Source organism: Globicephala melas, chromosome 4, assembly GCF_963455315.2.
Source record: "Globicephala melas chromosome 4, mGloMel1.2, whole genome shotgun sequence".
NCBI classification, from domain to species: Eukaryota; Metazoa; Chordata; class Mammalia; order Artiodactyla; family Delphinidae; genus Globicephala; species Globicephala melas.
The window spans coordinates 138660541-138684677 of NC_083317.1; the positions used below are offsets into that span (position 1 = coordinate 138660541).

Genomic DNA, 24137 nt, shown 5'->3' on the forward strand with positions numbered 1-24137 from the left:
CCCCACCCTGACTGCTTTGGCTAATAAGGGCTATGAGAAAGGATAAAGGAATTAGCCTACCAATGAAAAAGACTGATATTCAAAATACCTACTGTGTGTTATCCACTTTTATGGGCGATAACTGATTTTATTCCTACACCATTTCATGGTTTAGGGCACTAAGGCTTAGAGGTAAGGTAACTGCTGTATGTCATGCAGCTAGTAAGTGAAAAAGCCAAACCAGATCTTTCAACTCCAAATTTGGTGTCTTCTTAGAAAAGAAATTCCATGACACTTATCATTTCAAGTTGTAAATTAGTCTAGAATTACCTCGTCTAGTGGGACAATTGATTCTCTTTCTAAATGTTGGTCTTTGTTTGATTCTGTTACTTCTGTCTGTTATTAGTTGTTCAAAAGTAGGAAAGAAGTTGAAGGAAGTAATATTGCCATTAATTCGTATTTAACACACATAAAAATAGTTGAAAATGTTGATGCAAAAGAATGTGTTTTAATAACTTGAGAGTTTCAGTGAATTTTATTCCCAGTTTTTTATAGAAATCGGAGAGAAAATTTTCTTGATTTCCACGTATGTGACTAATTTTCTCTTGTGATTGGTGGTTATCACAATTTTATATTTGCAAAGGCTAAAAACGGAAGATTAATGAAGTCCAAATAAACAGTGGACTATTTCACGTTACTTAGAACCAGGTAGCACAGATACCAGACTTGATAATGAGAGAAGATGGATCAGACATGGTTTTAATTAATTAATTAATTTATTTATTTTTAGCTGTGTTGGGTCTTCTTTTCTGTGCGAGGGCTTTCTCTAGTTGCGGCGAGCGGGGGCCACTCTTCATTGTGGTGCGCGGGCCTCTCACTATCGCCGCCTCTCTTGTTGCGGAGCACAGACTCCAGACGCGCAGGCTCGGTAGTTGTGGCTCACGGGCCCAGTTGCTCCGCGGCATGTGGGATCTTCCCAGACCAGGGCTCAAACCCATGTCCCCTGCACTGGCAGGCAGATTCTCAACCACTGCACCACCAGGGAAGCCCCCAGCTACATGGTTTTAGATGGTTGTTATAAAAAGTGACAGCAAAATGCATAATATGTCATTGGTTACAGATACCAAAAATTGTATCTTCTTTTGCTTTAAAAAAATGTTTTAATTTTGAAATAGATGTAATCAGATAAAACCAATGATCATCTCTGAGACTTTATATAATATAAACATCTATTCACTTATGCCTAAGAATAAAGAGATTGTTTGCATTCAGAAAAATTTCAGACTTTGATGAAATTAAGGTCAATATGAATATGTACTAGTGTGTACTTGTGTTTATATCTTTTAAAAGGCTCATCTCCTGTAGACATGTAATTTGGCACAGTGCTTTTGTTCTTTGGAAAGCAATTTTGCAATAATGTGCCAGGAGTTTTAAAAATGTTCTTAACCTTTGAACCCAAACTTTTAACTTCTAGAAATTTGCCTTAAGACACATGTGAAAGATGTCCATTACTGGGTTAGTTAAGGAGTGAAAATTTTTAAATAATCTGAACACACAAGTGTAAGAAAATGTTTAACAAATTAAAGCATATCCAAAGCACGAACTAGTTTGCAGTCAGTAACATGATGTTCAAAATATATATTTACTACCATAGGGAAAACTTGTACTAACTGAAAGTGAGGGATCCTATTTTTTTAATTGATTATATTTCAATATAAAATAGGCACATGTACTTTTATAATGACACTGATCAAAATGTACTGCATTTTTCTTTCTGATCATACATGTTCCCCATTAAATAATACATAATTTGAGGGCAGGGATTGTGTTTTATTCAGTATATTTCTCTTATACATAATGCTTGGGAAGTTGTAGACGATCTACAACTTCTTTTGAATGAATAAGAAAGATGATAGAAAATGATCTGGTTGTCCTTATATAAATTATCTTTTTTACATATTACATTTTATTTAGTACTTAATGTGTATGATCAGAACAGATCATTTTAAAAGTAATAGTAAATTTATATATTAGAAAAGAAAGATGGCATCTTTTCTCCAGAACTTCTGGTAGTGTAGATATTATTGTGAAATGGTTCTCTGTAATTTGGCCCTAGTTTAAATAAAGGTCTCTTAATGGACCAGCCTACAAGAGCAGATCTATTGCTTGGCTTCCTTTCTACCCCAGGGTATTCTTTTACAGAATGAAAGTAACCAACAATGCAATGCTGAATCATTATTAGCTCTAATTTGGGAGATTGTGCCTTGAGATAATGGGTGTTTGGGGTCTGATTCTGTGAAGGTTACTTACTCTAGGCTTTTGTTTCATCAAAGGATCTCATGTTCATTCGCAAACATTCCTTTTCTCCCACAATCATCTTCTACCTTGCCCTTGTCAGGTAAATACAACTTGGCCCGAGATATTAAATCAATACATCAAATTAATTGCAATGAGTTGAGACCTGACACCCACAGTGAATACACAATACTTAGATCAAGTCAGAGGTCACTATGCTGAATTGCTTTTAAAATCTTTGAATTATACATTTGAGATGTTTGGTGGTATCTCAGTTGGAAATTGTTTTTAGCAAGAGAATCGTTGAGAAGAATTAGTGCTACAAAATTTTTTGTTTTGTTTTTTAAAGAAAAATACATGGTCAAACGGGAGCTTCTCGTGTGATCAGCAAACAAAAGACACCCCACAGATTTATTAACTTCAGTCAATAGATTGCAAATGTCCTAATGTAACTGGAATATGTTATCTCTGTTTGGTTGCCAAGAAGATAATCTGACTCTTGGTTTTATTTCCCCAACCATATTCTTCACTCAGACTCTAGAACTGAAAATCTCTTAACAATTTCAGCAGAGGGATTTTTGATATAGAAAGATTTGAGCTATAAGGAAACCAAATGTCCCATCTAACAGAGAAGAGTTGCCATCTGCACATGCTATGAAGGCCTACCTCACCATTGACTTCCCAGTTCATCTTATGCTTCAATTTCCAGGCTTGCATAGAATTTAGAGATGATCTACAATAGCCTCTAAGGTGCTTTTGTGAAAATTAGAAAAACGAACACCTGTTGGGCAGATCAGTGTGAAAAAGGGACCTCCTGGGGGGTGCTAAGTGGCATCTTAGGGCATAAGACTGGTCAACAGCCCCCTACCAGCCCTTTGGTTGTTATCCTTTGTGAAGTGTGCACAACTCTGGATGGCAGCCCTGGGTGAAGGGTGAGTGTGAGGGTTGTATTAAATATTTGAGAGATACGATATGAAAGGAACACATCCAAGTCTCAATTGGCACGGGTCATACGTGTTTAGGAACCTACAGGTCTCCTAGAAATAGTTTTTGACTATTTCAGAAAATACCAGTCCTGCTCATTCCAAATCCAGAAAGCACGAGTAACAGCCTATTTTGATGTATTGCCAGTATTTCACCTACAAAATGGCAATTTTCTATTGTTCAACCTAGATAGTTCATCCTATCAGCAACACCAGGCCATTTTCTGATGTTCTCATTACAAATGCTATTTATCTCCTTACACCTCATGCATTGATCTTCTTTCTCCATGCAAAAACCAAGCTGGAATCATAAGTGGCTGCCATCTCTGCCTGGCTCTGTTAACTCTTGATAGTACTGAAAACAGTTTTGATTTAATATTATCATTACCGTCAGCACCCTGAGTGGGTGCCAATCTCAGGAGACCATAGTAAGTGAAGGACTTTTTGTAGGTGGACAGTTTGTAGCAGAAGAGTCACCAGCAGCATTTGCTAATTATACCTAGTAAAAATTATGGGATTCATTGCTGGGTAAATATTTTACAAAATACATGTACTGTTTTTGTAGGTCCTCATGTTCAGTTATAATTTAGCTCTTTGAATGAAATAAATGAATTCTTGCCTCCTAATAGGACAATTATTACAAAGACATACAGATGGCCAAGAAGCATATGAAAAGATTCTCAATATTGCTAATTATTAGAGAAATGCAAATCAAAACTACAGTGAGGTATCACCTCACATCAGTCAGAATGACCATCATCAAAAAGTCTACAAATAATAAATGCTGGAGAGGGTGTGGAAAAAAAGGGAACCCTCCTATACTTGTTGGTGGGAAAGTAAATTGGTGCAGCCACTGTGGAGAACAGCATGGAGATTCCTTAAGAAACTAAAAATAGAGTTATGATATGATCCAGGGGTCACACTTCTGAGCATATATCCAGAGAAAACTCTAATTCTAAAAGATATATGCACCCCAATGTTCGTAGCAGCACTATTTACAATAGCCAAGACATGGAAGCAACCTAAATGTCCATCAACAGATGAATGGATAAAGAAGATGTGGTATATATACACAATGGAATATTAGTCATAAAAAAGAATGAAATAATACCTTTTGTAGCAACATGGACGGACCTAGAGATTATCATATTAAGTGAAGTCAGACAAATACTATATGATATCACTTATATGTGGAATCTAAAAAAAAACGATACAAATGAACTTATTTACAAAACGGAAATAGACTCACAGACTAGGAGACAAACTTATGGTTACCAAAGCTGATAGAGGTGGGGATAGGATAAATTAGGAGTTTGGCATTAACGGATGCACACCACTAAATATAAAGTAGGTAAACAACAAGGACATTCCATACAGCACAGGGAACTAGACTCAATATCTTGTAATAATCTATAATGGAAAAGAAGCCAAAAAAGAATATATATATATATATATATATATATAGTGTGTGTGTGTGTGTGTGTATAATGTATGTATGTATATGTAACTGAATCAATTTGTGGAACACCTGAAACTAACACAACACTGTAAACAAATTATACTTCAATTTTAAAAAAGGTGAAAAAGAAAGGTTATTGAATTTCCTATTAAAAATGTAAGATAAGAGAGGGAGGAAGGTTCAAGATGGCAGGATAGGAAGGTCCTGAATGCACCTCCTCCGAAGGATAAAACAAATCTACAACTACATATGGGATAACTCTCTTGAGAAAGGACCTGAAAACAGAACCTCCACAACAAAAGGTAAGAAGACAGCATCAAGACAGGTAGGAGAGGCAGAGACAAGGTCTCACCAAGGATAAAACCACACCCCAGCTGTGGTGATCCACATTGAGAGAAATCTCAAAAGTATGGATCTTTGCCCTGAGGAGGGAGGAACTCAAGCTCCACTTCAGGCACCCCAACTCCTAGATTTTGCACAGGAGAGATGAGCGTCCAAAAACAACTGGCTTTGAAAATCCAGGAAATGTATAGAACTTCAGGGGATGGAAAGCTTAGTCTTAAAAATCTTGAGCACAGACACACTTGATCCAAAAACCAGTGCAAAAGCACCAGACTGAAAAGCAGAGGATGTAAGTGAAGGGAACCCACTTACTAATTTTGAAGCATTTGCTGGAGAGGCAGGAACCAGGTGGGAACCTCGCCAGGGACTGAGACACTGGTGGAAACAAGTTTTGTTATCTCAGGCTGCCTTGCTAACACCAGCACTGGTGGGCACTGTTTTAGAATTCTCCCACTAATCTGTTAGTGCTAGTGGGTATGCCCTGCTGACAGCCCTGCTTACCCTTGTGCCTTTGCCAGGACTCACAGCTGGTTGAACAGTGTTCCCACAGCAGCTGTGACTGGGCCCACAGTGTGTCTGGAGGCCAGCCCTGCCCAGCATTATGCTGCAGCAGTAGTCCTGGCCCCACCACTATAGGAAGACACACACAGCACACATAGGGGACCCCTAGAGTGCCTGGTTCTGGTGGCCAGGTGGGATTGCATTTCTAAGTCCCACTTATATTTTAAATAAGGCCAATCCTTCAAGAATGGTAGAGATAGCTGATTTACCTAATAAGTAGAAAAAAACACAGAGACTTAGGCAAAATGAGGAGAGAGAGGAATATGTTTCAATTGAAAGAACAAGACAAAACTTCAGAAAAAAGAACTAAATGAAACAGAGATAAGCAATCTATCCTATAAAGAGTCAAAATAATGGTAATAAAGATGTTCACTGAGCCTGGGAGAAGAGTGTATGAACACAGTGGGAAGTTCAACAAAGAGACAGAAAATATAAGAAAGTACCAAATAGAAGTTATAATTGTCCTGAAAAATACACTCAGGGTGTTCAAATACAGACTGGATGAGGTAAAGAATGATTCAGTGAGCTGAAAGACAAAACATTGGAACTCACCCAGACAGCAGAAAAGTGAAAAAAGAATTAAATAAAAGTAAGGGTACTATATGGGACCTTTTGGACAACATCAAGCCAAATAACATTCACATTATAGGGGCCCCAGAAAGAGGAGACAGAGAAAGGACCAGAAAAAAATGAAATAAACAATGGCTGTAAAATTCCCTAATTTGAGGAAGGAAACAGACATCCAGGTCCAGGAAGCCCAGACGTTTCAAATAAGATGAATGAACCCAAAGACACACACACCAAGACACATTATAATTAAAACTGTAGAAGTTAAAGAGAGAATCCTAAAAGCAACAAGAAAAAAATAACTTGTTATATACAAGGAAAATCTTACAAAGCTATCCACAGATATTTCAGCAGAAACTTTATAGGGTAGAAGAGAGTGACATGACATATTCAGAGTGCTGAAAGCAAAAACATTCCAACCTAGAATTCTCTACCCTGAAAGGTTATCATTCAGAATTGGAAGAGAGATAAAGAATTTTTCAGACAAGCAAAACTAGAGAAGTTCATTACCACTAAAATGGCCTTACAAGAAATGCTAAAGGGACTTCTAAGGGCACTAATTAGTAACAAAAAAAACCCCATTAAAGTAAAAATCTCATTGGTAAAGGTAAATGTATAGTAAAGGTAGTGATTAATCACTTATAGAGCTGGTATGAAGTTTAAAAGATGAACGTAGTAAAAATAACTACAACTAAAATAATTAGTTAAGGGATACAGAAAATACAAAGAGGTACAATGTGACATCAAAACACAGACCATTTGGAGGGGGCATGTAGTAAAAATTTTGAGTTTTAGAATGCACCCAAACTTGCTGTCAACTTAAAAATAGACTGTTAAATATATAGTCTGTTATATGTCAATATGATGGTAACCACAAAGCGAAAGCCTGTAGTAGATACACAAAAGATAATGAGAAAGGAACATAACCATAACACTAAGGGAAACCACCAAAGCACAAGGGAAGAGAACAAGAGAAGAAGAAAGGAACAGAGGGGAACTACAAAAACAGCTAGAAAACAATTAACTCTATGCCATTATGCAAATGGACTAAATGTAAATGGACTAAATTCACTAATGGAAAGACATAGAGGGGCTGAATGGATTTTTTTTTTTAAAGGCATATGTATATACTGCCTAAAAGAGATTTACTTCAAAAAAAGAAAGACTGAAAGTGAAGGGATGGGAAAAGATATTCCATGCAAAAAGAAATGAAAAGAAAGCTAGAGTAGCTATACTCACAGCAGACAATATAGACCTTAAAACAAAGACTGCACTGAAAGAAAAAGAGGGTCATTACATAGTGATAAAGAGGTCAAATTAACCAAAAGATATAACAATTATAAATGTATATGCAGCCAACTAAGGAGCAGTAAGACATACATGGCCAAATTAACAGGCTTAATGGAGAAACTGAAAACAATAGAATAATAGTAGGGGATTTTAACAACCCACTTACATCAATGGATAGATCATCCAGACAGAAAATCAATAAGGAAACATTGCCTTCAAATGATGTTAGACCAGATGATCTTAATAGATATGTATTGAACATTCCATCCAAAAGCAGAAGAATACATATTCTGCTCCAGTGCACATGGAACATTCTCCAGGATTGATCACATGCTAGGTCACAAAACATGTCTCAATAAATTCAAGAAGATTGAAGTTATATCAGACACCTTCTCTGACCACATTGAATAAAACTAGAAATCAATCACAAGAAAAAAAAATATGGAGATTAAACAACTGAACAACCAATGGGTCATCTAAGAAATCAAAAGAGATATCAAAAAAAAAGAATACCTACAGACAAATGACAACAGAAATATGATGTATCAAATATCTATGGGATTTTTGTAATCCATAGCAGTAAAAGTGGATCTCAGAGAAATTCAGACCAATACAGGCCAACCTTAAGAAACAAGAGAAATCCTAAATAAACAACCTAACTTTACACCTTCAGGGACTAGAAAAAGACAAACAACCAAAGCACAATATTATAAGAAAGGAAATAATAAGGATCAGAGTGGAAATAAATGAAATAGAGACAAAAAAAAAAAACAGTAGAAAAGGTTAATGAAACTAAGAGCTGGATCTTTGAAAAAATAAACAAAATTGACAAACCTTTAGATAGACTAACCAAGAAACAAGAAGAGAGGACATAGAAGTAAAAAAGATGTTACAACTGATACCACAAAAATACAAAGGATTATGAGATTATTATGAACAATTATCAACCCCCAAATTGAACAACTTAGAAGAAAAGGATAATTCCTAGAAACATACAATCATCCAAGACTGGATCATGAAGAAATAGAAAAACCAAATAGACCAATTACTAGTAAGGAGATTGAATCATTAATCAAAAGTTTCCCAAAGAGCAGAAGTCCATTACCAGAGGACTTCACTGGAGAATTCTACAAATCATTCAAAGAAAATTTAATACCTATTCTTCTCAAATTTTTCAAAAAAATTGAAGAGAAGGCAAATCTTCCAAACATATTTTATGAAGCCCTGGATCAGAAAACAGACAAGGACACTTCAAAAAAAAATTATGTGACAATAATCTTGATGATTTAGATGCAAAATCTTAAACAAAATATTAGCAAACAATGCATTAAAAGAATCATACACCAAGATCAGGTGGGTTTTATTCCAGAGATGCAAGGATGTTTCAATATGTGATAATCTGTCAATATGATACACCACATTTATAAAACAAAGGATAAAAATCATATCACCTCAGTTGATGCAGAAAAAGCATTTAACAAATTTAACATCCATTTTTAATAAAAACGTTCAACAAAGTTGATATTGAGGGAATTTACCTCAACATAATAAAGGCCATATATGACAAACCTACAGCTAACACTACACCAACAATGAAAAGGTGAAAGCTGTTCCTCTATGATCAAGAACAAGACAAGGATACTTACTCTAGCCACTTTTATTCAACATAGCTTTGAAGTCCTAGCCACAGCAATTAGGCAAGTAAAAATAAAGGCAAGAAAAAATAAAAGGAATCCAACTTGGAAAAGAAGTAAAACTATCACTATTTGCAAATGACATGACACTTATATAGAAAATCCTCAAGACTCCACCAAAAACCTGTTAGAACTAATAAACAAATTCAGTAAAGTCATTGGATACAAATTTATAGAAATCTTTGGTGTTTCTATATACTAATAACCATCAGAAAGAGAAATTAGGAAAACAATCTCATTTACAATGGCATCAAAAAGACTAAAACACCTAGGAATAAATTTAACCAAGGTAGTGAAAGACCTCTATACTGAAAACTATAAGATGCTGATTAAAGAAATTTAAGAAGATACAAATAAGTGGAAAGACATTCCATGTTCATGGATTGGAAGAATTCATATTTTTATTCATTCATATTTTTACTCATTTTATTTTTCATACTACCCGAAGCAATCTGCAGAGTCAATGCATTTCCTATCAAAATTCCAACAGTGTATTTCACAGAAATAGAACAAGTAATTCTAAAATTTGTATGGACCTACAAAGATCTCAAGTAGCCAAAAATCTTGAGAAAGAAGAACAAAGCTAGAGGTATCACACTCCTGATTTCAAACTATACTACAAAGCTATAATAATCAAAACTGTGTGGTAACTGACACAAAAACAGACACACAGATCAATGAGATAGAATAGAGAGTCCAGAAATAAACCCACACATATTTGGACAATTAATTTTTTGGCAAAGGAATAAAGAACAAAGAGTGGAGAAAGGATTGTCTCTTAATAAATGGTGTTGGGAAAACTGGACAGCTATGTGCAAAAGAATGAAACTAGAACACTATATTAAGCCATACAACAAAATTAATTCAAAATGGATTAAAGCCTTGAATGTAAGACCTGAAACCATAAAATTCCTAGAAAAAAACATAAATGGTAACCTCTTTGACATCAGTTTTAGTGATGTTTTCATGGATATGACTCCAAAGGCAAGGGAAACAAAAGCAAAAGTAAACAAATGGGATTACATCAAAATAAAAAGCACTTGCACAGTGAAGGAAACCATCAACAAAAAGAAAAGGCAACCTACTGAATGGAAGGAGATAGTTGCAAATAATATTCTGATAAGGCTCTAATATCCAAAATATATTTAAAAAAAAAAAAAAACCTGACACAACTCAACAACAAAAACACAACCCAAATGGGCAGAGAATCTGAATAGGTATTTTTGCAAAGAAGACAGACAGATGGCCAACATACATGAAAAAATTTTCAGTGTCACTAATTATTAGGGAAATGCAAATCAAAACCATAGTGAGTATCACCTCACACATTTTAGAGCGACTGCTATTGAAAAAACATGTAATAACAAATGTTGGATGTGGGGAAAAGGGAACTCTCATACACTGTTTGTGAGGCTGTATTTTGGTGCTGCAACTATGGAAAACAACATGGGGTATCCTCAAAAAATTAAGAATAGAACTACCATATGACCCAGACATTTCACTTCTGGGTATTTATCTGAAGTACATGAAAACACTAATTTGCAAATATGTATGCACACTTATGTTCATTGTAGTGTTATTTACAATAGCCAAGATATGGAAACAGCCTAAGGGCCCATCAGTGGTTGAATGGATAAAGAAGTTGAGGTATATATACACACTGGAACACTATTCAGCCATAAAAAGAATGAAATCTTGCCATTTGTGACAACATGGATGGACTTTGAAGATATGATGCTATGTGAAATAAATGATATGGAGAAAGACAAACACTGTATGATTTCACTCCTATGTGGACTTCAAAAAAACAATCAAATGAAGTAAAACTAAACAAACAGAGATACAGAGATCAAACTAGTGGTTACCAGAAGATAAGGGGATTGAGAAAAATGGGTGAAGGGGGTCAACTCTATGGTGATGGATGGTAACTAGACTTGTGGTGGTGATCAGTTTGTAGTGTATGTAGATGTTGAATTATAGTTCTGAAACATATATGTAAGATAACTGAACTTTTAGAAACTCTGGCACTCATGCTTATGTGCTTTGCTTCTTTGTTTACTGTAAGAAAAGAAAGGAAGGGAGGGAAGAAGGAAGGAAGGAAGGGAAGGAGGGAGGGAGGGAGGAAGGAAGAAAATTAGTTAAATATCCGTCCTTAGAGGAATAGATAAACTGTGATAATAGTTAAAATGAAACAAATAAGATATACATTTATCAATGTGAATAGGTCTCAAAAACAAAATTTACTCGGGGGGGGGAACAGACTTCAAGATGATCCATCAGGAATGATACAGTTTTTTGTAAATTTTAGAAACACATAAAACTTTTCTGTATGCTGTTTAAATACACACACAAAAAGCATGGTGGAAATGTAAAAACAAAGATGAGTTGGATACATGTCCACTCCAGAATTATGTGTGTTTCTGGGGAAAGATGAGAGGGACTAACATTGAGGAAGGCAAGTCAACTGCATCTCTAACATTGTAAAATGAAAAATGAATCTGGAAAGATTTAAATATTCATTAATTCTGGAGGATATGTACCTAGGTGTTGTTCACATTACTCTCTTTAATTTTTACATTTGAATATTTAATAATAAAAACCATATAACCACGATCATCTATGTAAGTCTGTTGTAACACAGTCCCACACTTCCCAGTATAAAAACATGAGAATCTGTTAATAGTAAAATAATGGCTCCATAGATTCTCCAGAGGTATTTCCATAGCTCTCCCATGTGGAATACTGAGGCTGTAGGGGCTTCATAGAAATAGCTGGTCTGTCTCTCTGAATCATTCGAGAAGTCTTCCTTTGGGTGAGGTTAGGTCTGTGCAACTCTTTGGCTAACAACAGCAAGAAAGGTGTGGATAGACGTACTTGTTAAATCACATACTATCTACTCTTTTCTTCTGTCACCCTTTTACTCACTCCCTCTCCATCCTGTTAATATTTTTATGGTGCATTTCTAAAGCCTTTTGCTGGGGAGGCAGGAGAACAGGAAAACACTGTTATGTGGGGTGCATGTTTGCATCTGTTGAAGGTGGGGTAAGAGCGAGCTGGTTAAAAATCTGGTACGTAAGAGAGACAGAAAAGCTAAGACTGGAGAAAACTAATCTGTAATTCTTCTAGTGATTTGGAAAGAACACTCCTGAGATTTCTCCTTTACTTTCCTACTACACTTCACTGTGATACCAAATGTGTGGGTTTTTCTATACATCAAGCAAATCAGCCACACCAGCTGGGTGTCCTATGATTTAACATCAGATCCCAGAGGTTGGGGGCTCAGGCCACAAGACTGCCCCTGCTTCCCTGCTTCAGATGTCAATCCCAAGTCCTGGTTGTCACCTCCTCTTCTGACTCACTTGCCATAAATCAGAGATTCTTAACAACTTCCTCCCTGGGCTCAATTAATTTGCTAGAGCAGGTCATATAGCTCAGGAAAATATTTGACATCCTAGATTATCCATTTAGTGTAAAAGATATAACTCAGGGACAGCCTTATGAAAGAGATGCAGGGGGCACAGAGCCTCCATGCCCGCCTGGTGTGCCACTCTCCCAGCACCTCTACAGGTCACCAACCCCAAATCACTTCCAATCCAGTCCTTTTAGGTTTTTATGGAGGCATCGTAATGTAGGCACGACTGATTAAATCATTCGCAATGGGGGATTGGTTCAACCTCCAGCTCCTTTCCCCTCCCTGGAGGTGGGGTAGGGGCTGAAAGTCCCAACCTTCTAATCACATGGTTGGCTCCACCAGCAACCAGCCCCCATCCTTAGGGGCTTTCTGAAAGTCACCTCATTAACAAACTCAGGTGAGGTTGAAAGGGGCTTGTTATGAATAACAAGGCACTCCTCTCACCTTTATCACTTTCACTTTGGAGCTATTTGAGAACAAATATTTTAGCAAAAGATTACCCCATTGCTCTTATTGATTCGGAAATTACAAGAGTTTTAGGAGCTCTGTTCCAGGAAGACCAAATATATATTTGTTATTGTAAATCGCAATATCACATACAGAATTAGGTAAAACTGTTAACACTCTAACCATTGTATAGGCCCATTTCTCAGAATCCAACAAACGAAGATATGGTATAACGTTGAGATGAGGCAATTCATAAAATTATTCACCCAAACTGTAGACTTATAATGGCATGGTCTCTATTAATAGGTGTTCACATAGAACATGACTAAACAGAGATATCTAAGACAAGACAAGAAAAAAAATATAAAGGAGTAAGTTTGAAGTATAGAAATTATTCATACTTTTTTGTAATATAATAAACCTCAATATCCTTTATGCTATACATATATCATGCTAACAATATTTTATTACAATTGATTAAAAAATCAGTTGGATTAAAAGCCAGTTGAACTTGACTTTATTATTCTCCTTTGACTAATTCCTTTGGAAGTCACTTATTTATATTTCATTATTTTTATCTGTACTATAGAATGGTATGAGATTATAGGCTATAGATTCATCTTTCATGGTCAAGTTGAATAATGCATGTTAATGAAACAAAGAGCTGTATAGGCTTTTTTCATTTGTGTCTATAATTATTATTTGTAAATCTTCTGGAAATCCCATTTGATGGGAGGTCATAAGTCCAGTGGACATGACCCAATATCAGGGCTCATGGCTTGGTGAGCTGAGGGCAAGCAGGATTTAAGTCCCCACACAGCCCTCAGTCAGACAAACTTGTTCAGGACAAGTTTGAATTGCATGTGGCAACCCTGATTCTTCTCTCCGAAAGTCATGATGGGCTATAAAACCCTGCCCTTTACATCAGCACAAGAACCCACACTCAAATATTAGAGGGCAGCCATAGCAGACACATTTATTATATAGCAGTGCATTTCTTGATTTCAATGATTTACATGAATTTATGCAGAAGCAGATATCAGTAAATAATTAGGGTCATATAAATGCAGGCAACGAAGATCCTGTACAGACTGATCCTTTACAGACTGAGCTGAGTGGAAATGCAAACAGCAACACTGAGAAATCTGTGCAATGAGTACATCAGCTCTGATAGATCAAAGTTCATGGGCCAGTGTGGAACCCAGAACAGGATCAAGATGTAATGTACATCCAGGGCCTGTGTGTGTGTGTGTGTGTGTGTGTGTGTGTGTATCTTTTGTTTCAAAACTATTTAAATGCAAATAATATCTCTTTTGCTTAGGAAAAATGTGATTAAAGAGTCCATTTTGAGACCGTTGGTTAAGCGATAAGTACATACATGTATTTATAATAATTTATATATACATATATATTATAAAATTTTATGAGAAATTTAGCACTTGTGTTTGAATACTTTATTTCTATATTTAAAAGTTAAGATCTCCAGAATTCAGGGCTTGGTTGGAGGAAACCCTTCAACAAAGCATGGCAAGATTATTTCTTAGATTTTTGTTATTGGTCTTAGAAGTCGTCTAGGCCAAGCTTTTGCTGCTCACTGTGGTCCCCTTTCTATAGTATTTGTGTCAGTCAATCATCTCAGTATGAGTAGTCTTGGTAATAGGAAACTCACTGTATTTGAGGTAGCCTGTGATCTTTTGGGCCGCCTTAGCTATTAGATACAATCATATTCATGCAGAGATGAAATCTTTTTTCTTATAATGTCTGTCCATGGACCTTGCTTCTGCTTCCTGGACAAACCTAGAACAAGATTGGTCTCTCATCTCTGTGGTAATCCTGCGAATGTATGAAATGGTATAATTTTCTCATCTCTAGACTGGAAAATCATAAAACAAACTGAAAAAGGAAGGAAAAAACAGGAAGTAGAGATTATCCAAGTCTTTGTTTTTGCAGACACTTGCACCCCTTTCGGAGAATTTCTTATTTGTATAGAATAAAAACTCTCTTTTTGTGATTATATAACCACATGCTGAGCAAATGTGTCTTGCTTTCCCACTGTTGATGAATAACACAGAGGAAGAAGAGCCTTTATAAGGGCAGAGGAACCAATTACCTAACCTCCCTCTCTCTAAAATTGTAGTTAATATAAAAACAGAGGAAAAAATAGTGTTTAGGATGATGCTAGTTCATAGCATACATTTATATCATGAGATAAACATCTTAGGTTTTCCCTCAATGGACTTTTGTTGGAAATTATAGAATTTGGTACAAGTATTTAAGGTCATTTGGTATCAATAAGTGTCTAAGCAGTAGATGAGAAGAGGGTATCATAGTCTTTTTTTCATTCCAGAAGATGTATTCCAAAATACTAACTTTAATTTTTACTAACAGCAAAAACTTTTTTAAGAAGCAGACCTAGAAAATTCCCCCCCCCCCAAACACATATAACTCTCAGAATGGAGGGTTAGATAAGTTACTTTTGATACAATGATTATTATATCTCCATTCAAATTATGGTTATAAAAACAGGAATAAATGGGGAAATATTCATGATAATGTATGTTTCAGTTAGGAATACTTTTAGCTTCAAATACCAGAAAATGCAAATATCAGTGGTTTGAAAAAATTGGACTTTTTCTTACCTGATAAAAGGTCTTCATATAGGCTTTTGCTGGACTAAATTCTCCAATCAAAAGACATAGAGTGCCTGAATGAATTAAAAAAAAAATCTACATGTTGTCTACAAGAGACTCACTTTAGATATAAGGACACACACAGACTGAAGGTGAAGGGATGAAAAAGATGTTTCACACAAATGGAAGTCAAAAGAAAGCTGGAGTAACTATACTTAGACAAAATAGACTTAAAAACAAAGGAAATAATAAATACCAGAGCACAAGTAAAAGAAATAGAAACTAAAAAGATAATAGAGAAGATTATTAAAACTAAGAGCTGCATATTTGAAAAGGCAAACTAAATTGGTGTCTTCAGCTAGACTTACCAAAAAAAAAAAAAAAAAAGAGAGAGAGAGAGAGAGAGGACTTAAATAAACAATATCAGAAATGAAAGAGGAGATGTTACATCTGATACCACAGAAGTACAAAGACGCGTAAGAGACTGCTATAAACAATTATATGCCAACAAATTGGACAACCTAGAAGAAACTGATAAATTCCTAGAAACATACAGTCTACCAAGACTGAATCATTATGAAATAGAAGGTCTCAACAGAATGATTAGTAAGCAGATTTAATCAGTAATCAAAAACCTCTCAAAAAAACAAAATCAAGGATGAGAAGCCTTCACTGATGAATTCTACCAAACATTCAAAGAAGAATAATACCAGTCCTTCTCAAAGTCTTTCAAAAAACAGAAGAGGAGGGAACTCCTCCAAACTTATTTTATAAGGCCATCATCACCATGATACCAAAACCAGAGAAGGATGCCACAAGCAGAGGAAATTACAGGCCAATATTCTTGATGAATTTACATATAGAAGTCCTCGACAAAATATTAGCAAACCAAATTCAACAATACATTAAAATTATCATACACCATCATCAAGTGGGTATTATTTCAGGGATGCAAGGATGGCTCAACATCCTCAAATCAGTCAATGTGGTACACTACATTAACAAAATGAAGAATAAAAATCGTGATATCTCAATAAATGCAGAAAACGCATTGGGCAAAATCCAACAACAATTTATGATAAAAACTCTCAACAAAGTGGGTATAGAGGGAACATACCTCAACATAATAAAGGCCATATATGACAAACCCTCAGCTAACATTACGCTCAATAGTGAATGGCTAAAAGCTTTTCCTCTAAGATCAAGAACAAGACAAGGATGCCCACTCTGGCCACTTTTACTCAACATAATATTGGAAGTCCTCATCAGGGCAATTAGACAAGAAAAAGAAATAAAAGACATCCAAATTGGAAAAGAAGAAGTGAAAGTGTCACTATTTGTGGATGACATGATATTATATATAGAAAGCCCTAAACACTCCATCAAAAAAACTGTTAGAATAAATGAATTCAGTAAAGTTGCAGGATACAAATTTAATTCACAAATATTTTGAGTTTCTATACACTAATAACAAACTATCAGAAAGAGAAGTTAAGAAAACAATCCCATTTTCAGTTGCATCAAAAAGAATAAAATACCTATGTATAAATTTAACCTGGAGGTGAAAGACAAATTTAATGCCATCCATATAAAAATTCCAATAGTATTTTTTACAGAAATAAGAAAATTAATCTTAAAATTTATATGGAACCACATAAGACCCCAAATAGCCAAAGCAAACTACCAAAATACCAAGGGCATTTTTCACAGAACTAGAACAAATAATATTAAAATTTGTATGGAAACACAAAAGACCCTGAATAGACAAAACAAAATTTAGAAAGAAGAACAGAGCTGGAGTAATCACACTCCCTGACTCCAGACTATACTACAAAGCCACAGTAATCAAAACAGTATGATACTTGCACAAAAGCAGATGCATGGATCAGTGGAACAGAATAGAGAGCCCAGAAATAATCCCATGCACTTATGGTCAGTTAATCCACCCACAACAAAGGAGGCAAGAATACACAATGGAGAAAAGACAGTCTCTTCAATAAGTGGTGCTGGGAAAACTAGACAGCCATGTGTAAAAGAATGAAATTAGAACATTCTCTAACACTGTACACAAAAATAAACTCAAAATAGATTAAAGGCCTAAATGTAAGACCAGAAACTATAAAACTCCTAGAGGAAAACATAGGCAGAACACTCTGACATAAATCGCAGCAATGTTTTTTTGGATCTGTCTCCTAAAACAAAGGAAATAAAAGCAAAAATAAACAAAAGGGACCTAATTAAACTCAAAAGCATTTTGCACATCAAAGGAAACCATCAAGAAAACAAAAGGGCAGCATATTGAAAGGGAGAAAATATTTGCAGATGATATGACCGATAAGGGATTAATATCCAAAATATAGAAACAGTTCAAACAACTCAACTTCAAAAAACAAATAACCTGATTTAAAAATGGGCATCAGTACTGAATAGACGTTTTTCAAAAGAAGAAAAGCAGATGACCAACAGGCACATGAAAAGATGCTCAATATCACTAATCATTAGGGAAATGCAAATCAAAACCACAATGAGATACCATTCGACCCAGCAATTCCACTCATAGGTGTACACCCCCCAAAGAACAAAAACATTAATTTGAATAGACACATGCACCCCAATATTCACAGCATTATTTACAATTGCAAACATATGGAAGTAACCTAAGTGTCCATCAACAGATGAACGTATAAAGAAGGTGTGGTCACTTTATACAATGCAATACTACTCAGCCATAAAAAAAATGAAATTTTGCCATTTGCAGCAACATGGATGTACTTGGAGGGTATTATGCTAAGTGAAAAAAGTCAGAGAAAGTATAACATCACCTGTGTATGGAATCTGAAAAATACAACAAACTAGTGAATATAAGAAAAAAGAAGTAGACTCACAGATATAAAGAATAAACTAGTGGTTACCTGTGGGGAGAAGGAAAGGGAGAAGGGAATATAGAGGTAAATACTGGCATTAATTCTGTTATTTAAAGATGTCATAAAAATTTTAAGCTTTTTCCACCCTTTAGTTCTGCCACACTCAGGCATGCCACCTCAAGGTCACAGAATGACTGCCACAGCTCTAGACACCACAATTAAATTCCAAGACAGGAATGAGTGGGAAGAGAAGGTAAAAGGACACAATGGCTCGGATGATGAGAGCATTTCTTTTCTCATACCTCTCTTTTAATGAAAATTAAAGTATCTTCCTGAAAACCTGCAAGCTGACTTATCCAAATATCTAACTGAACAGATCTTATTAACCTGGCCAGGTAATAACAAGTGAAAAAAAAATCAGTTTCACAATTATATGATTACTTATGACTAGTTAAAAAGTTTAAGAAACTAGTTTAAAATTATGACCAGTAGCTGAGAAAGGTAGAATCATGGGGAACATGTTTATTTTTTCTCTGGTTTCCTAAGGCTTTGTAATATGGCTACATTAGTTTGATAATGAAAGCATGCACTTCTAGTGAAAATAAGTTCATTTGAACGCAAAGTAATTAGACTTGCCTGAAAGACTCATTGATTTATCTAAAACCTTCTCTTACTTCCCACTCCACATATCTGTACTTTCGCAAAGCAGGGAAAAGGGTGGGGAAGCCCTGCTAAGAACTTTATGGTCATTCTTTTAACTACAGAGCGTGCAATGTCACAGCCCACATCTTGTCCAGTGTCTTCTGACTCAGAACATGATTATGTTGATTTACTTAAAAATCCATCCTGCAAATCATATTTATTTTTTTAATAAATTTATTTGTTTTATTTATTTTTATTTTTGGCTGTGTTGGGTCTTCATTGCTGCACACGAGCTTCTCTCTAGTTGCGGCGAGCGGGGGTTACTCTTCGTTGCGGTGCAGGGGCTTCTCATTGCAGTGGCTTCTCTTGTTGTGGAGCACGGGCTCTAGGCGTGCAGGCTTCAGTAGTTGTGGCACTCGGGCTCAGTAGTTGTGGCACATGGGCTTAGCTGCTCCACGGCATGTGGGATCTTCCCGGACCAGGGCTTGAACCCATGTCCCCTGCATTGGCAGGTGAATTCTTAACCACTGTGCCACCAGGTAAGCCCTGCAAATCATCTTTAAAACATAGAATATACTTAGTAGTGAGCTGGAAATGTGATTCGTTTTGTGACCTCCTTCTTGTTGCTTCTACCTTACTGGCCCCTCCTAGTCTCATTTGATGGCTTCTACTGATTTTCCAACCTCTAAATGTGAAAGTCTCCTGACTCAGTACTCAGACCTCATCTTTGCTCTAGTTATACTCTCTAAATTATCTAATTCTCGTTAAGTCCACATTTATACCTTCAGCACAGATATTTTATTCAAACTTCAGACTCATTTATTCAACTACCTACTTGACATGTCTTCTTGGATGCTATTTATGCTTCTTAAACATTGTACAAATACCAAACTCTTGAAATCCCTCAAATCTGCAGGGTTATTTGTTTTTTCATCTCATAAAATGCACCTCTACCTGTCTAGTTTCTAACACAAAAGGATTGGCATCATTCTTTTTTTTTTTTTTAACATCTTTATTGGCGTATAATTGCTTTACAATGGTGTGTTAGTTTCTGCTTTATAACGAAGTGAATCAGTCATACATAAACATATGTTCCCATATGTCTTCCCTCTTGCGTCTCCCTCCCTCCCACCTTCCCTATCCCACCCCTCCAGGCTGTCACAAAGCACCAAGCCAATATCCCTGTGCCATGCGGCTACTTCCCACTAGCTATCTACCTTACTACGTTTGTTAGTGTGTATATGCCCATGACTCTCTCTCGCCCTGTCACAGCTCACCCTTCCCCCTCCCCATAACCTCAAGTCCGTTCTCTAGGAGGTCTGCGTCTTTATTCCTGCCTTACCCCTAGGTTCTTCATGACATTTTTTTTTTCTTAAATTCCATATATATGTTAGCATACGGTATTTGTCTTTTTCTTTCTGACTTACTTCACTCCGTATGACAGACTCTAGGTCTCCTGCTGCAGTTGAATTCATTGGCAAACTCGTTCAGCTCTCCTTCTAAAGATGCCTCCGATCTGACCGTTTCTCATAACCTCCATTGCTCCCACCCAGAGAAGGCAGGTGACTGGGACACAGTCACACAGCTTATTGAGAGAGCCAGAACCCAATTCTAAGATATCTCGTATATAGACCAGTGTTCATCCAAAGTATAAAATGTCCGCAGATATGTTTTTTGTTGTTCTTTTATTGTTTTTTTTTTGTGGTACGTGGGCCTCTCACTGTTGTGGCCTCTCCCGTTGCGGAGCATAGGCTCCAGACGCGCAGGCTCAGCGGCCATGGCTTACGGGCCCAGCCGCTCCGTGGCATGTGGGATCTTCCCGGACCGGGGCACGAACCCGTGTCCCCTGCATCGGCAGGCGGACTCTCAACTACTGCACCACCAGGGAAGCCCCACAGATATGTTTTATTTCATATTTATACCTCCTCATGACTTAGGTCTGAAAGGTGTTCAACCTAAAATCTAATCATCAACAGAGATGAGTTTTTTCATGTAAAGGCAGTTTTCTTGTTGCAGGTTAGGTGGCTGCCATGGTGTCTGGTCAACATAACTCAGATGTACCCATAGCATTCACTCAGGAAAATGTGTGTGTGTGTGTGTGTGTGTGTGTGTGTGTGTGTGTGTGTGTTTGATAGAGACAAGATTTAATTAAAAAAAAATACACACCCACGTAAGTGCTTGATGATGGAATATCCAAGGATAGACCATTTCCTTATAGAGTTTAGCATCTATTTGTAGTTTTGTATATAGTGGGCTTGGGTTTGAATGGCTAAAAAATCATAAATAAATAAACATGTTGAAACATCATTAAAAATTGTAATACTCAGTCTTAAGAGAAAAAGCAGACTATAATGATAGAAAATAATGTGGGGTGACTTATTTAGATGACATAGTCAGGGAATGACACTCTGAAAAGTGGACATTTGGTCTGAGACCTGAAGGATGAAACACAGCGGGAAGAAACTGCATGGGCACAGGCCTTGGGAGAGAGCTGGGAAGGACATTCTCAAATGTTAGATAGCAGGTAAGGAGTAAGTGAAATCCTAGATAAGGTATTATGGACCATAATAGAGATGTTTGAGGTTCATTCCAATTGCCATGGAAAGCCTTTAAAAAATTTAAAACAGGAGAATGATGTTTTTCTTTGCAAAAATTATTCTAGGTAATAAGACCAAAGCAGGGGTTAAATCCATATGTGGAGAAGGTTAGCACCCTTCACCGTCACAGCATTGGTGTCACTGGTTTGTGAAAGAGTGAGGTCCCCATCAGTAGGTACTTGTGCCACCACAAGACAGAATATTGCAGAGAGGGCCTATGGGATTATAGATTGGGCATTAGGTTATATATGGACCTTTCTAATCATCCCCAAACTTTGAGCTCCTGTAGTACTATTAACTGAGCTAATTATTAAAGTCTCTTTAGGAATGATAGAAAAATCATAAAATCAAAGGGGTTATTATTTAGAACAGAATTCTCCAAAACCTTATATATTAAATATATACTCACCTACAAAGTGGATATCCCCTTCCCAAGATGAGGCTGACGTATATGATGTGAACCTTCCATTAGGGCAGATGGTCTCAATCGTTTTGGAAATATATATCATCTAGTGGTGTTGTTTAAAATGAAGATCCAGGGCTCCCATCCCTTGGAGATTCTAATTTAATAGCTCTGAAGTGAGGCCTGAGAAATTGCAACCTTAATAAGCATCCTAGGAGATCCCAAAAGGCGAGGTGGACCAGGGCTGCACTTTAGGAAACAGTGGACTTGGTGATGTCCCTATGCAGATTCTAGCTCTCCTTCACCTCTTGTTGTCATCCACCGAGATCAGGAGTATTGTAGCTCTGAGGATATTTTAACTTGCATTGTCACGTTACTCAACCTTTATGAGCCAAACCCCCTTCATCTGTAATAAAAGCATAAGATGCTTTTGTGAGGACCAGAAATGCAAAATGCGGACCTGAGAGCCTGGCATATCATACCTGTTTAATAAACAGCACCTACTGTCTGCCTTATTTCTGTCTAATTTATTTAGCCGCCTCTTTCCTAGTTATCTTGGTTTACTAACGCCGAGTCAGCATTGACCTGTGTTGGTTTGCTTCTACATTACTGTCATCTTCCTCTTGCCTCCACCTCGCCCACAAATTCCCAGAGACCTGCAGCTTAATTCAAGTTTTGCACTCTCTCTGCATCATTATAAAGACACTAGAATAAAAATGCTAATATTACAACTGTGGAATAACTGTAACTATCAAATTCTTTTACTCTTGTGTTTCCTGCTACCTAAATTAATTCTCTCTTGTAGAACCCCTCATCTTTCTTGTTTAACGTGAGTACTGGGAAGCAGAGAAGACTATGCAGTGGCTAGATGAGGTTCTGGAAAAAGCTACCAAATGATGAGAAACATTTGCATTGCATTAGCTTCCATAGAATATAACAAAGTTTGAAGGGAGAGAGGAAAGTCAGTCCACTCTGGGGCACTGGGCACACTAATTTGTATCTGTTGTCTTCAAAAATGCAAATTGGTGGGGCTTCCCTGGTGGCGCAGTGGTTGAGAGTCCGCCTGCCGATGCAGGGGACACGGGTTCGTGCCCCGGTCCGGGAAGATCCCACATGCCGCGGAGCGGCTGGTCCCGTGAGCCATGGCTGCTGAGCCTGCGCGTCCGGAGCCTGTGCTCCGTGACAGGAGAGGCCACAGCAGTGAGAGGCCCGTGTACCGCAAAAAAAAATAAATAAATAAATTGGAAAGCCCTTGAAGTGTAAAAGAAAAATAATAAAATGACTAAAATATGGCTGAATGAATCCCCTTTTTTCAAATCTTCACGTATGTGCAGTAAAGAGCCTGTTCTAGTTTGTTTGAAATTAAAAGGAAATATTCTTCGAATTAAATGTCATTGCAAGCAAACTCTAGGTTGTGCTGGAGGATGATCAAGGGACAAGTTAAATGAAATATTTGGGGAATCTGAATAGACACAGAATGTGGCTGGTTTCATTTGCTGCGTTCCATTTAATCTGTCTTTCAATAGGTCCAGTAAGATGCCCAAAGAACTATGTCTTTCTGAACAAAAATATTGTCACGTGGTCTTATTTTGTCTTTAAATAAACTCCTAAGAAAAGTTTTACAAGGGTGTAAAATTGAAACCACAATTAACTACCTATTTGGTAATTTGTTTATTTAAGAGAATAAAATGAGACTTGTGCCAGAAAATCCAGGTTCCCTGATTGCCAAGGCTTGTTAAGCCCTCCCTGTCAGTTTCTGCCTAACTTCCTCTCTCCCTAACCCCTCCTCTGGACTGGGAGAGCTGGGATTTTTGTATCATCCAGTCTTATATATTTGAAAAGGGAGAAAGTATAGTGAACACTGCGCTTTCTCCTCCTCTGTTTGCAAAAGCTGGAAAAAAGCTTGACCTTCCCAGGCAGCTCACTTATGGTTCATATTTGATTTGAGGGAGGAGAGGTAGGGAGGGACAGG

The 24137-nt window shown here is 36.8% G+C and overlaps 1 protein-coding gene across 2 annotated transcripts in view; it reads left to right on the forward strand.

The window, feature by feature from the left end:
• Positions 1–24137, forward strand: part of KCNH8 (potassium voltage-gated channel subfamily H member 8) — a 387984-nt gene that overhangs the window by 94991 nt on the left and 268856 nt on the right. The window lies entirely within an intron of this gene.